This window comes from Cryptomeria japonica, chromosome 10 (assembly GCF_030272615.1).
Source record: "Cryptomeria japonica chromosome 10, Sugi_1.0, whole genome shotgun sequence".
Lineage (NCBI taxonomy): Eukaryota > Viridiplantae > Streptophyta > Pinopsida > Cupressales > Cupressaceae > Cryptomeria > Cryptomeria japonica.
This window is the reverse complement of record NC_081414.1, coordinates 524,916,013-524,928,693: the sequence shown is the minus strand read 5'-3', so window position 1 is coordinate 524,928,693 and position 12,681 is coordinate 524,916,013.

Sequence of the window (12,681 nt, the reverse complement as noted above, 5' to 3'; positions counted from 1 at the left end):
CTATTTGTGGCTCTATTGGATATTTGCAAAATTTTGCTTTCGTCAATTTACTTCAAATTCTCAAATACTTGCCCTAAATTCAACTTTACAATTTCAATTACATTTTCAACTCAAACAAAAGGGGAATAAGGCTTTGATTAGAATTCAACCCTTTTCCTAATAGAATTGAGGTTGGATCTATTGCATTTATTCTCTTTTTAATGTTTTGCATGTGAAAGTTAGGTCATTTTCTAGTTTACAAAGTATAATTTGTGAAACCCTAATTTTTACACTAATACACTTTATTTATCATCCTATTGGATAATAGTTATGAAAAATCTTATTAGCATAATGTAAACTATTGTGCTCATAATTAATTGTACTATTGATGGAATATTTTTGAACTCTATTCATTTTAACTATAAAACACTTAATAGTACAGCCAATTATTTTTGTATCATTTTGACTCTATTCATTGTCCCATTTTAGAATGAAATTATTTTGTATTTAGAAGGTTGTGAGACAACATTATGAAATGCAATTTTTTTAATGATATTGGAGCCAATCATAATTTGTACGAGTATTCATGCTTATTGAAAAGACCAAATAGAGAAAACATTTTAGATTATGACTAAAATATCTAATAATACAATAAATAAAACTTACAACTATTAGTTTTAAAAACATAAGAACGAGGAATCAGAGGAATCATGAAAAATTATGAAATATTATAAAAAAACAAAAAAAAAAATGTAATAAAGGACAATGAATAACTTTTTTTTTTGGTTAATAATATTGAGACTTTTTTTTTTCAATAAAAGTGGATTATTCCACTAAACTTTTTTATTAATATTTTTTTATTTTATTTTTTACACAGGATTCAAAGAGCATACTAGAGGAAAGAACCCTGGGAAGAAAACCTCTGGTCACAGCTCATAAAATAAACCTATAGTATCTAGCAGATCAGTTTATACACCTCGTGCAAAACCACATACAAAATGCAGTCACAACACATATAATATCAGTTTTACATAGAGCCCATATAATTTTCAAATGTAGACTCCACAGTTTCTTTCAATGGAAGAAGACAGAATTTTCCAAAGCCCTATGCCAAATCCCATGAGCCAAAAACCTTCCCGCCAAAAAAGAAAGTATCAAAAAACCTTTGGAAAAACACTATTGTATCAAATACCATGAGCTCGAACACTCCTCCAGACAACGAACATGAATACTTGAAATGAAAGGGGAAAGCGGGAATAATTATCATCATAAAATTTTACATCAACATTACTAAAGAAAATCACATAACTATTACTGCAAACCCTCCCATACCCTAGAAGGAATTTCCTCAAAACCCACCTCTCGCTGATTAGCATTGCTATCAATGGCTAAATTTTCCAAATAATCTGCAATCTTATTAACTTCTCTGTAACAATGGGATAACAAAAAAGATTCAAACAATTCTAATTTTTGTAAAATTAGATCATGTATATACCGCAAATTCCAACAATTTGATTTCTTTTTCATAACACATTGAATAATCACCATAGAATCACCTTCAATTATTAAGTTCTTAATTCCCAAAGAGATTGTCATATCCAATCCAAAAGACAAAGCATGAAATTCCGCATAATTGTTAGTTTTAAAACCAATAGCATGACACTTAGCTCGAATAAAATTTGCATTGTGATCATAAATTACCATGCCTACCCCAACTGGCCTAGGGTTACCATGAGAGGCCCCATCAAAATTCAGTTTAAAGTGCCCCTTCAGAGGAGGTTTCCATCTAGCAGAGCATCTCTTACCTATTGCATCATTCTTTTTCAAAATTGAACCATGAGAGGGTAAAACTGACAACATCTTCCAAGTTCTAGTAACTCTACTATCCCAGTGCGAAAAAGAAGTAAGATTGTCCAAATTCTTATAAATAAATGACAAAGCAACCTTAGAGATTGAAGACTCAATTTTTAATAGAACCTCAGACACGGGAGAACTTGTTTTTTTAAATATCCTATTGTTTCGCTCTAGCCAAATATTCCAAATCACAATAGATAGAGATATGATCCAAAGGCATGCATAAAAAGATGAGGCAAACATAAAGGGCCAAGATCTAAAATGGGAAATGAGATCCTTACCAATAACAAAGGATATATTTAACTTCTCAAACAACCACTGCCAACATTCATAAACATAATCACAATGTAGGAACAAGTGTGAAGAAGATTCCAAATTTTTGTTACAAAGGACACAAGGGAAAACAACAGTAATACCAAGCCTATCAAGTCGCATACCTGTAAGGACTCTATCCTAAACTGCCAACTAAGAAAAGGCTCCAGCTTTAGGAAGACAAGCCGAATGCCAAAACAACTTATAAGGCCAAGATGACAAATCTTTAGCAACCATAAGAGAGTTGTAACCATCTTTAACAGTGTACTTACCAGAAATATTCATTGTCCAAATAAGTTCATCCTCAAAATCAGAAAGAAATACAATTCTATCCCCCAAAATCTTCTCAAAATCTAATTTCATACTTTGATCAACATCTAAGAAATCAATCGACTTCCATCTAGCTAGCTTAAGGGGTCCACTAGTCACAATTTCAAAATAATCTGCTACAAAAATACCCCAAAGGGAGGAAAGAATAGTGATCAGAGGAGACCAATCCCTAATATTCACCAAAGGTGTGTATCCATTCCATACTTCATCCCAAAATCTGACCTTTCTACCATTGTGAACAATCCATGAGAGATGAGGCAAAATAACTGATCTACATTTACAAAGAAAATTCCAAATGGCAGAACTTGAAGGCAAATTTGAGACTTTAAAAATGTACTCTCTCGGTCCATTATTTAAATATTTGGCAAACATAATCTGCGCCCATAAGGAGCTAGGCTTGTCATATAAATTCCAAACCAACTTAGCACCTAAGGCTAAATTCTGATTCTCTAGACTCCGAATTCCTGTTCCCCCAAGTTCCTTAGGTGAACATACCTTATCCCACGCAACTAAAGGGAATTTTTTCTTGCCATCTTTATTATTGTTCCAAAGAAAATCTCTAAGGGTATCCTGTAAACTAACAATAACTGCTTTTGGAGACTTCAAAATAGACATGAGATATATGGGAACAACATTCAAAACAAACTTGATGAGAACAATTTTACCCGCCAAAGTTAACCATCTATGGTTCCATAAGAGAATTCTTTTAGAAATGACCGAAATAATCTTATCCCAAAAACCAATCTTATCATGTTTAACAAAGAAAGGAATCCCAAGGTAAGTACATGGAAGATTTCCAGTCTCAAATCCCCAAAAGGATTGCAACCTATGCTAAACCGGTTGTGATGTATTAAGGAAGAAAATATTTGATTTATCACCATTCACTTTCTGACCAGAAAACGATGCATAATTTTGTATTATTCCTTTAATCACTTTTGCCTCAACTAACGAAGCATGTCCAAATAACAGAGTATCATCTGCAAAGAGACAATGAGAAATACTTTGGGGAATATTATGAATCCTTATATCTTTCCAAAGCCCCCCACTTTAGCAGCCCTAATAGCCCAACTAAAGGTTTTAGCTAGGAGAATAAACAAAAAGGGAGAAAGGGGATCTCCCTATCTCAAACCCCTGGTGGAAGAGAAAAAACCACAAGGAGAACCATTAATTAAAACTGTGAATCTTGCAAAAGAAATACATGCATGAATCCATTTGACCCAGGCTTTGGAAAAACCTGACTTCTCAAGAACAACACATAAAGCCCCCCACTCTACTCTATCATAAGCCTTCATCATGTCTAGTTTAAGTATCATGGCCAATGTTTTTTGGGTGGAAATAGAATGAAGCATCTCATGTGCTACAATTGCACCCTTTGTTGTCTCCTTTCCAGGAACAAAACCACCTTGCTCCAATGAAATGATCCTAGATAGAATTTTTGCCAACCTAAGGGAAATTGCCTTCGTAAATATCTTGTACAAAGTGTTACATAAAGCAATGGGGCGGAAGTCAGCAAAAGTCTTAGTATCCTCTTTTTTAGGAATAATTGCAATCATTGTAGTATTAAGTTCTCAATATATCAAAGTATTGCATAATTCATATCTTCACCGATTTGCCATCAAAATGTCATAAATGAAACACATTAACAGTCTAAAGCCATCAAGGCAGACCACTAAAACCTTCCACCATCTACCTAAAAAACCACTTGATTCAACCCTGACAGTCTATACCATTAAAAAAATATACCATACTATACAAAACTATAGAAATATTGACATCAATTATAAGAGAAACAAATATATTTCTTCCTCATGACTTTGAGTGGCTTGTTCACTTAATTATAAGAAAAAACACATCTATTTCTTCCTCATGACTTTGAGTGGTTTGTTCACTCATTGGTCTTTGAGCTCAAACCCTATCTTTGGGTCCTCCATTATCATTGCCTTCTTCTTTCCCTTTGACTATTCACGTTCCTTATCATGTAGAAAGAGATTCAAAGAGCCCCATTTGATATACGTCTTAGGCCTACGCTCATCCTTGTTCATCCCCTTTGGCCAATGTAAAAATAACATCAATTGTTGTGGCACCTCTTCCTCTGAACCTTTCATTGCCTCCACACGAAGAAACCCTACTCCCAAGACTGCATGACCCAACACCGACTACAAACCCAAAAGATAGTCACCATCCACACATCCCTTCAACACCCACTCCACTTCTTCCTTCTTGCCAACCTCTAACCCCCACTTTGCCACCATTGATACTCTATCAATGTTTGTTAGATATCTATGTTCAATCGCTAAAAAATATTTACTAAGAAGAACTTCCATTATTTGGATGAAAATCTCCTCATCAAATTTGAAAAGCCCTTTCAATCTCTTCTTTGAAATTCATCCCAAAAATGTCAACTGCTACTTCGAAGTATTAAGAGAGAATGTGGCCTCCATGTGTTTGATATGCTTGCCACCCATTGTAATTTGTGGTCTCCACTTGCTATCTTCGCAAGATTTATTAGTCCCCTTGACAACTCCCATCACATCCATCTGCCGCCACACCAAATCATTAATAGTTCCTAAAAAATGGAGACGTACTTCACTAGTGTTAATTTAAAATGAGCAGAGAAGAACATAAGATAAACACAAAATAGCAGAAAAGAAAATCAGACAACAAGAACGCGAGACAAATTTATAGTGGTTCAACAAACTGTCTATGTCCACTCTCAAAGTAGGGATCTATCACATTAACCCCTATCCAATACATAGTACATGGCTCTACCCATCTATTTATACATTAAATCAAATATTAAACGAAGAGTCTAGGGAAGACAAACAATCATGTGACCGTTGGGTTTCATATACCCAACAATCTCCCCCATGAAGACCAACCGGTATAGCCATACACAACGACATCCCTGCTTCCACTTCCATTCTCACATTTCATTCAATATGCAAGATTGTAACTTCGCGAACTCTTGTTCACATACACGTCGAATCAGCCTTTTCCAAATCAAAGCAGAGTTAAAAACTCTATCAGGCACACTCACCCATTATGCCAAAAACAGAAACACCACGTTCAACAGGTTCAGTATACACTTCAGCACGGTCACTTGCACTGATAGTCTTCTCTGCAACCTTGAACAGAGCATCTAAAGGACCACCATAAAACTGCTTGTCCCAAAACTCAAACATTTCCTCTTCTTCCATAATTATAACAAATAACCCCTTATGTGGAAACTCAGAATCTTTCTTCCACCTCAGGAAATTATTGTGAACACCAGTAAGTAATGCTTGCAACAAATCATTCGTCCTAAGCGCACCAGGCCTGCTGCTATCAGCGTTTTTCCTATCAAAATCCTCTGAAACGGTGGGGGAAAGAAAACAGCCTAAATGTATTACATGCAAATCGGTTACATTTAGGAAATCATCATCATCTGCTACCATTCTATAATATGAATGTAATGACGACATAATCATCATCAGTTTCGCCCACCTTTCCTGTAAAAATCTACTTTGGTCCAAACTGGCTTCCCTAGCCAAAAACTGATGATGAAGATTATAACATATGTTTCCTCCTATGTGCACTACAAAACCACAGAATCCTTCGAAGTTGGCATAATGATTATTGAAAATGGCCAAAATTTCACCGTTACACATTCTCCTGCAAGCGATCAGAGGCAGAATGTCTGCCACCTGGATCACAAATTCCTCTGCCTCGAACACCAACTTATCCACCTTAACCGAGTGGTTAAAATGCTTATCCACCTGAACCGCGACTCTTGATTCTACAGTCTCCATCACCCTTAATCCATCCTTCAGTATCTCATTGGCATACAAAACACGGTCACCAAGCCTGGCTTCGACATATGTGAGGTATGCACAATGCCTAATGAGGCGTTGTAAGACATCTTCCTGAGAGTTAATTATCTCAACCGAGTGCTCTACTGTGGCTCGATAAAATCTCCATAATCGCATATAATTTCCCTCCATCATCTGCAACAATCGGCTTCCCAAGGCAAGTTAACTCTGATTCAATTTCCACGATAGTTTTGTTGATTAGTGACTGGAGACTCGGGATGCGTGATTTTATTACAGTTTCAAGATGCTTTGAATGCACTTTTCCAAGATGTTTAGATCCCATTCTATGTGATAAATGCTTGTACTCTGGATTTTTTGCAAAATACTCCCATTCTCTTCTCCGTGCAGAAACCATTTCAATGCTTTTATTACTATTAGCTTGAGAGCGATTCACCACACCAACCCAAGGAAATGGAAATCGGTATTGCTTTCCTTCCAAAATATCAACAGCATCAGTCGGTTTATCAATACTAGCCTGCATAGCTGCACACGAACCCTGGTCGAACATGAAGTTGCCTTGCTCCTCGGCTCGGGTATGAGGGAATGGCCGTCTGCTTGCCGTCCATCTCATAATCTTGGGGCATTCAGGCAAGACATTCTCTGTATGCTGCGATTCTACCGCTAGCATGGACTGCTCCTCCTGGTTATTGGGGACAATCATCCGCGTAATGACAACACCATTGGCATCCTTCTTAGCTGCCATATCTTCTGCAAACTTGGCATGAGCCCTGACATTATCTTTGGCCACAACACTACATGTCTGGTTCAACTCCCGACCAGAGAGTTCATCTCCGTCAATAATCTGGAGATGCTTCACATGGCCCAACACAGTGCCCATGCTGTAAGCAACCTCTACAACATCATTGTTTGGAATTCCATCTGCCTTTGTCAACTCCACACTATCCTTAGCACCTTTTGAAACTTCAATTACAAGGTTCGTAGATCTGGAAGAGAAGCGTGCAATCAATGCATTCCATTATGTCTCCACTTTTACAATCTGGAGCAATAAATCATCACTCTTTTGTTCTTTTTGAAATTAATTTTCCTTAAAGACCTTATCCTCAGCGTTTTCGAAGTCTTTTGGATCTTGCGCAGCCTTGAGCCAGAGGCTCTCTCCCGTCTCCATGAGCTCTATAATCCCTGCACTTCTGGGATATTCAATCTCCAGGTACCCCGAATCCTCTTGTGGATTCTTTCCACCAAAGAAAGACTTTCCTATCAACAAGGCATGCATTTTTGTGAGGAAAGAGTCCTCTATCAAGAGATTCCCATCACTTTCCTCTTGCTGAAATACAGTCTCTTCAGAAAAATTCCATTCTTTTTCAAGGTTATCTTTTTCAATATTCATGATGCGACACAAAACCATCAACTTCTGGTCCATACAAATCAGTTTGTTGGTGTGTAGGAGATTCTCTTCCTTCAACCTCATAAATTTTTCTTTTTCATAATCCTCTTGAGTCTTGGTCTCAATTTCCTCAACTTCATCCTCACTCTCTTCAACATCCTCTTCTTCAATTGAATCAAGAAAATATTCAAACAACGAATACTTCAAACCCTCTTCTTCTTCTTCAGTCAAAGTCTCCTCCTTTTTACAGCCATCCCACTGTTGTGACGTTTTCACACATCGCCCCATTGCAAATGGGGACCCATGTTTTTTGCTCGTTTTCGCTTTGCTTTTTAGGGTTTTGGTTTGAATCCGGTCGGTTTTGGGAGCTTTTTTGAATTTCCTTTTCTAGAATGCAAATTTTGAATGCAATGAATTCGCCAAAATGGTCTAATTTTCAATTGGAATGTTGATGCAGAGCTTAAATTTGTCTAAGTGTTGAAAGTGAAATGTGAATTTTTGTCCGATTGAATCTTTTGACCAAATTTTGACCTTTTTTGATTTTGATCCTGGGCATTGGAATTGATTTGTTTTCGCCTCGTGAAGTGTTAAAATGTGAAAAATCATGTTATTTTGGCCTGTAGGAGCAAAATCGCTCCTGTCCCTCAGTGAAGGACGGGAGCTTGTTTTCAAATATCTCATTATCCCTGCAGAGTCAAGACGAATTTCAAGTTGGAAGTGATGGAGAATGGCGAGATCTTTCCATTGAATATAAATTGAAGATTTTCATGAGCACAGAAACGCCTCCAGGAGGAAAATCGCTCATGTCCCTCAGTGAAGGACCGGAGCTACAAATTCAATTTTGCCTTGTCCTTGCGAGATTTCGATGACTTGATAATTTGAAAGGGTCCAAAGGAAGATGCTTTACCAAATGAATATAATTTGAGATGCAAAAATGAAGGAGAATGACCTAGAATGACCAAATCGCTCCTGTCCCTCTCCAAGGGACCAGGGCGAGGTACCTTGTAGCTCTCGTCCCTCTCCCAGGGACCAGAGCGATTTCCTTCATTAGTCAAGATCCAGGCAAAAATCAAGGCAAGTTTACGTACAAAGACAAGGAAAAACATGAGATGGACGCATTGAATACAAATTGAAGATTTTTTAGACGTCCACAAGGTTCCAGATGGCCTAGTTCGCTCCTGTCCCTCAGGAAGGGACCAGAGCGATTTTTGTTATAATTGCTTTTCTGGCCAAGTTACAGACGATGTCAAGGCATGGACGAATAGAGTAGAGCGTGACGAGTCCGTTGAATATAAACTTGGAACCTGGCAAAGTGAAATGAAGGCCACAAAAGGAAGATCGCTCCTGTCCCTCTCCAAGGGACCAGGGCGATACAGTGGTGATGTTGCTTCTCATGCGGGTGCAAGGTCGTTCCTCCCTAAGTTCAAGACCGATCCAAGTCAGGACAAGGTGGCAAAGGACATTTCAAGGCGTCTTCATCATGCACAAACACTCAAAGGTCGTTATAATGAAGAGATTTACACACTAAGACCTAGATCGCTCCTGTCCCTCAGGAAGGGACCAGAGCGATGTTGAATATATTGGTCATTTCTTGCAAGTTCTACGTAAGGTTAAAGTTTCGCAACGTCTTAGAGGGTCCACGGTACCTTTTGAAGATGATACACAGAGATTTTGAACGTAATATGTTCATCGTTTTGAACATGGAGACCATATCGCTCCTGTCCCTCTCCAAGGGACCAGGGCGATTTGCTTTGGATTCTCAAATTTTGCCCCAAGTTCGTGCTAAGACAAGACTTCATAAGGATAAACAAGGTTCAAAGCATCATTTGAAGATAACTTGCAGGAGTTTTGAACGTCCAAACGTTGCTAGTCATGCTAAAAACTCACATCGCTCCTGTCCTTGGGACAAGGACCAGGGCGATGGACACCCAAGGGCACTTATGAACGCATGTAAGACGATCAAGTTCGAAGGATTCATCATAATGATCAATGTTGAACGTGGAGATGAAGGAGTTGAACGTGAAAAATGCAAAAATCAAGACAAAATCCTAGTTCGCTCCTGTCCCTCTCCAAGGGACCAGAGCGATGAGGTACGTCCCTTTGTTTTCACAATTTTGGTGCCAAATAAACAAATTCAAATTTCCTTAAATGCTAAGTTCAATAAAAAATTGAAAATCCTATTTAATTTGGCATTTAATGTGGCGTTGATCTTTTATTAATTATTTTTGCCTTTATAAAAATCGAAATTTGCAAATTAAAAACGTAAGGCATTAATAATTAATTAATTAATTAATATAAAAATCGATTGCAAGCGCTATAAATCCAAGTCGGCCTTGTTATTTTAATTAAAAAATCATTTAAAAATCGTTTGAAATTGTTATATTTTACCAAGTCGGCCAAGGGGGGTGAATGGAGATGTGAGCGCTATATAAGGGGAGTGAAATTATCATTTTCACATCATCATTTTTCTACATGCGAATTAAGGAAGACAAGGGGAAGTGCGATTTGGAGTTTATTAATAAAGGTGGTGCGAAGTGTATTCGAAGAAGTGCGAATATCCTCCAAAAGTGGCGCTAATATCATCTAGAGTGGTGCGAACTTGAAGATCCATTTGAGCGATTTGTCAAGGGCGAATTTGAAGATCCTTTTAAGACCACGTCAAAGGTGCAATTGAAGATCACGTTCAATCCAAAGGTGGCGAAGTCGATCTTTTGAGGAGATAACATTGAAGATCATTTATACCTCCAATTTTGCCTAGGCGATCTTTTCCTTTTTGCATTCTAGAGTTAGCTCTCTATTGAGGTATGGCGATTTATTTTTATTGCTTTATTCATTGATCATCATAGCTTAAATTTTGAATTTTGATAGCTCAATTCTTTTTTAGGAAATTGATTAATAAAGGACTTATCATTAAGTTTCCTAAAAAATTGCTCTCTAATTTATGTTATGTATTGCAAAATCATGGTACTAATTTTGAAATGTTGTGTAGGCATCAAATGGAGATCTCATCAAGGAAAATCAAGCCGGATCAAGGACGGTCTTCGCCAGGACGATCAAGCTAGGACATGGGCGACCTCTTTCAGTCTAGCGTTCCAAGGCGAGGTACATCATCATCCTGCACATCAAGGACGTAAGGAGTTAGAACGAGGGCTCGTTGAAGAAGTAAATAGTTCCAGATGAATTAATTAAGGCAAGCTTCTCAACAACATCAAGTTGAATATCTACCAAGTTACAAGTGTCAGATGAGGTGGCATCCTAGTCATCATTTCTCCAATCAATGAGGTCCACCTCAGCATGTCCAGATTCAATGTACTTAACTCATGGAAGGTGGCACAAACTCCGATGTACCTACCCCGGCTATCCATTGGTCGATTTTTCTAGAAGGGACATGTGTCCAAGCAATACAATTTTATCATTGGTCAAGCATTAAATGTTATGTAATGGTTGTAACAAACCCTAATTAGGGTTTTCATTGTTGAATCTTGGCCATTGATCTTGAATTGATCTAAGCCATCAAATTGTATTGTGGGCACTATATAAGCCCAGACATTTCATTTGTAAAAGAGGATATTGAGAGAGATAGGATAGAAATAGTTGAAAGTAGTTAGTAGATAGATAGTAGAATAGGAGGACAAGGCAAGAAATTGTTGCCATTGATTGTAAACAAACTCCATTTTCATTGAAGTAATGGTGAAATATGTCGTTTTCTTGCAATTTGCATGGTTTCTTGTTGAAGTCTTCAATCTTAGATGGTAGATAATTAGACGACTGGAGGAAATGTGCTTGATTAATGGTGAAATTCGTATACCCATACTACTAGCAGTTTGTTGATTGCAGACTTGCCTTGTGTAGTCAATTGGAATCGTTCAGCTCAAGCTCAATTTCAATTTGTCGCCTCTCCATTGATATGCATCAACTTGGATGGTATCTATGGCTGCGGTGATGATTTGAACATCATAAAGCTTCCCATAGAAGATCGCACTAGCCTTGTGTAGATGTTCCATTGATGTCAAAACAAGACCTAGTTAGAGTTTCATCAAAATCAATCATTGCTCCTACATTCTTAGTATTAAGATTAGATCCTCTCTTCACCCCCATCCTTTTTCCATTTTTTAATCTAAGTTAGTAAGAATCCGTGTTCCAGCAATAATCAAAGCAGATCAAACGTTCAATGTAAGTCCCCTTGTGATTCCAGCAAATCACATCATACCACGGCGAGCTTGTCCACACGTAGAGACCCTACATCAAAGAACCTTGGAGTCTACCTAACTGATCCTTTACGCGAATCTTCAGCAGTTAGAGACTATTTTCTCAAGAGAGGATAAGATACCCTTAGGTATTTTATTCTGTGTTAGGCTGTGTACAAAATACACGTCAACACCCACCAATGAACATGATGTTTTATTTTAACTTTTGCTTGTAGAATTTTGCTCTCCACTGAGTCTAAATTTGCAAGAAAATCTCCGATGACAGAATCAGTGTCTTCATCTTTTGGCTACCTTTTAGCTTTCTCTAGAAACCAACAATTTCTTTTTACGTGGCCTCACTTGCCACAATACCAACAACTAATTTCTCTAACTTTGAACTTCTGTATCTTCTTGAGAATTTTCAATCCTTTATCTATCTATCTTTCCATCTCTTCTCGATCACTTCACCTAAGCTCTGATACCAATTGTTAGATTAAAATGAGCAGAGAAGAACATAAGATAAACACAAAATAGCAGAAAAGAAAATCAGACAACAAGAACGCGAGACGAATTTATAGTGGTTCGACAAATTGCCTACGTCCACTCTCAAAGCAGGGATCTATCACATTAACCGATATCCAATACACAATACATGACTATACCCATCTATTTATACATTAAATCAGATATTAAACAAAGAGTCTAGGGAAGGCAAACAGTCATGTGATCGTTGGGCTTCATATACCCAACAACTAGCTCATTCATTGAGTTTGAGATTTTAAAAATCCTCCACCGTACTTCTTACCTCATCATTTAGGGATAGTGC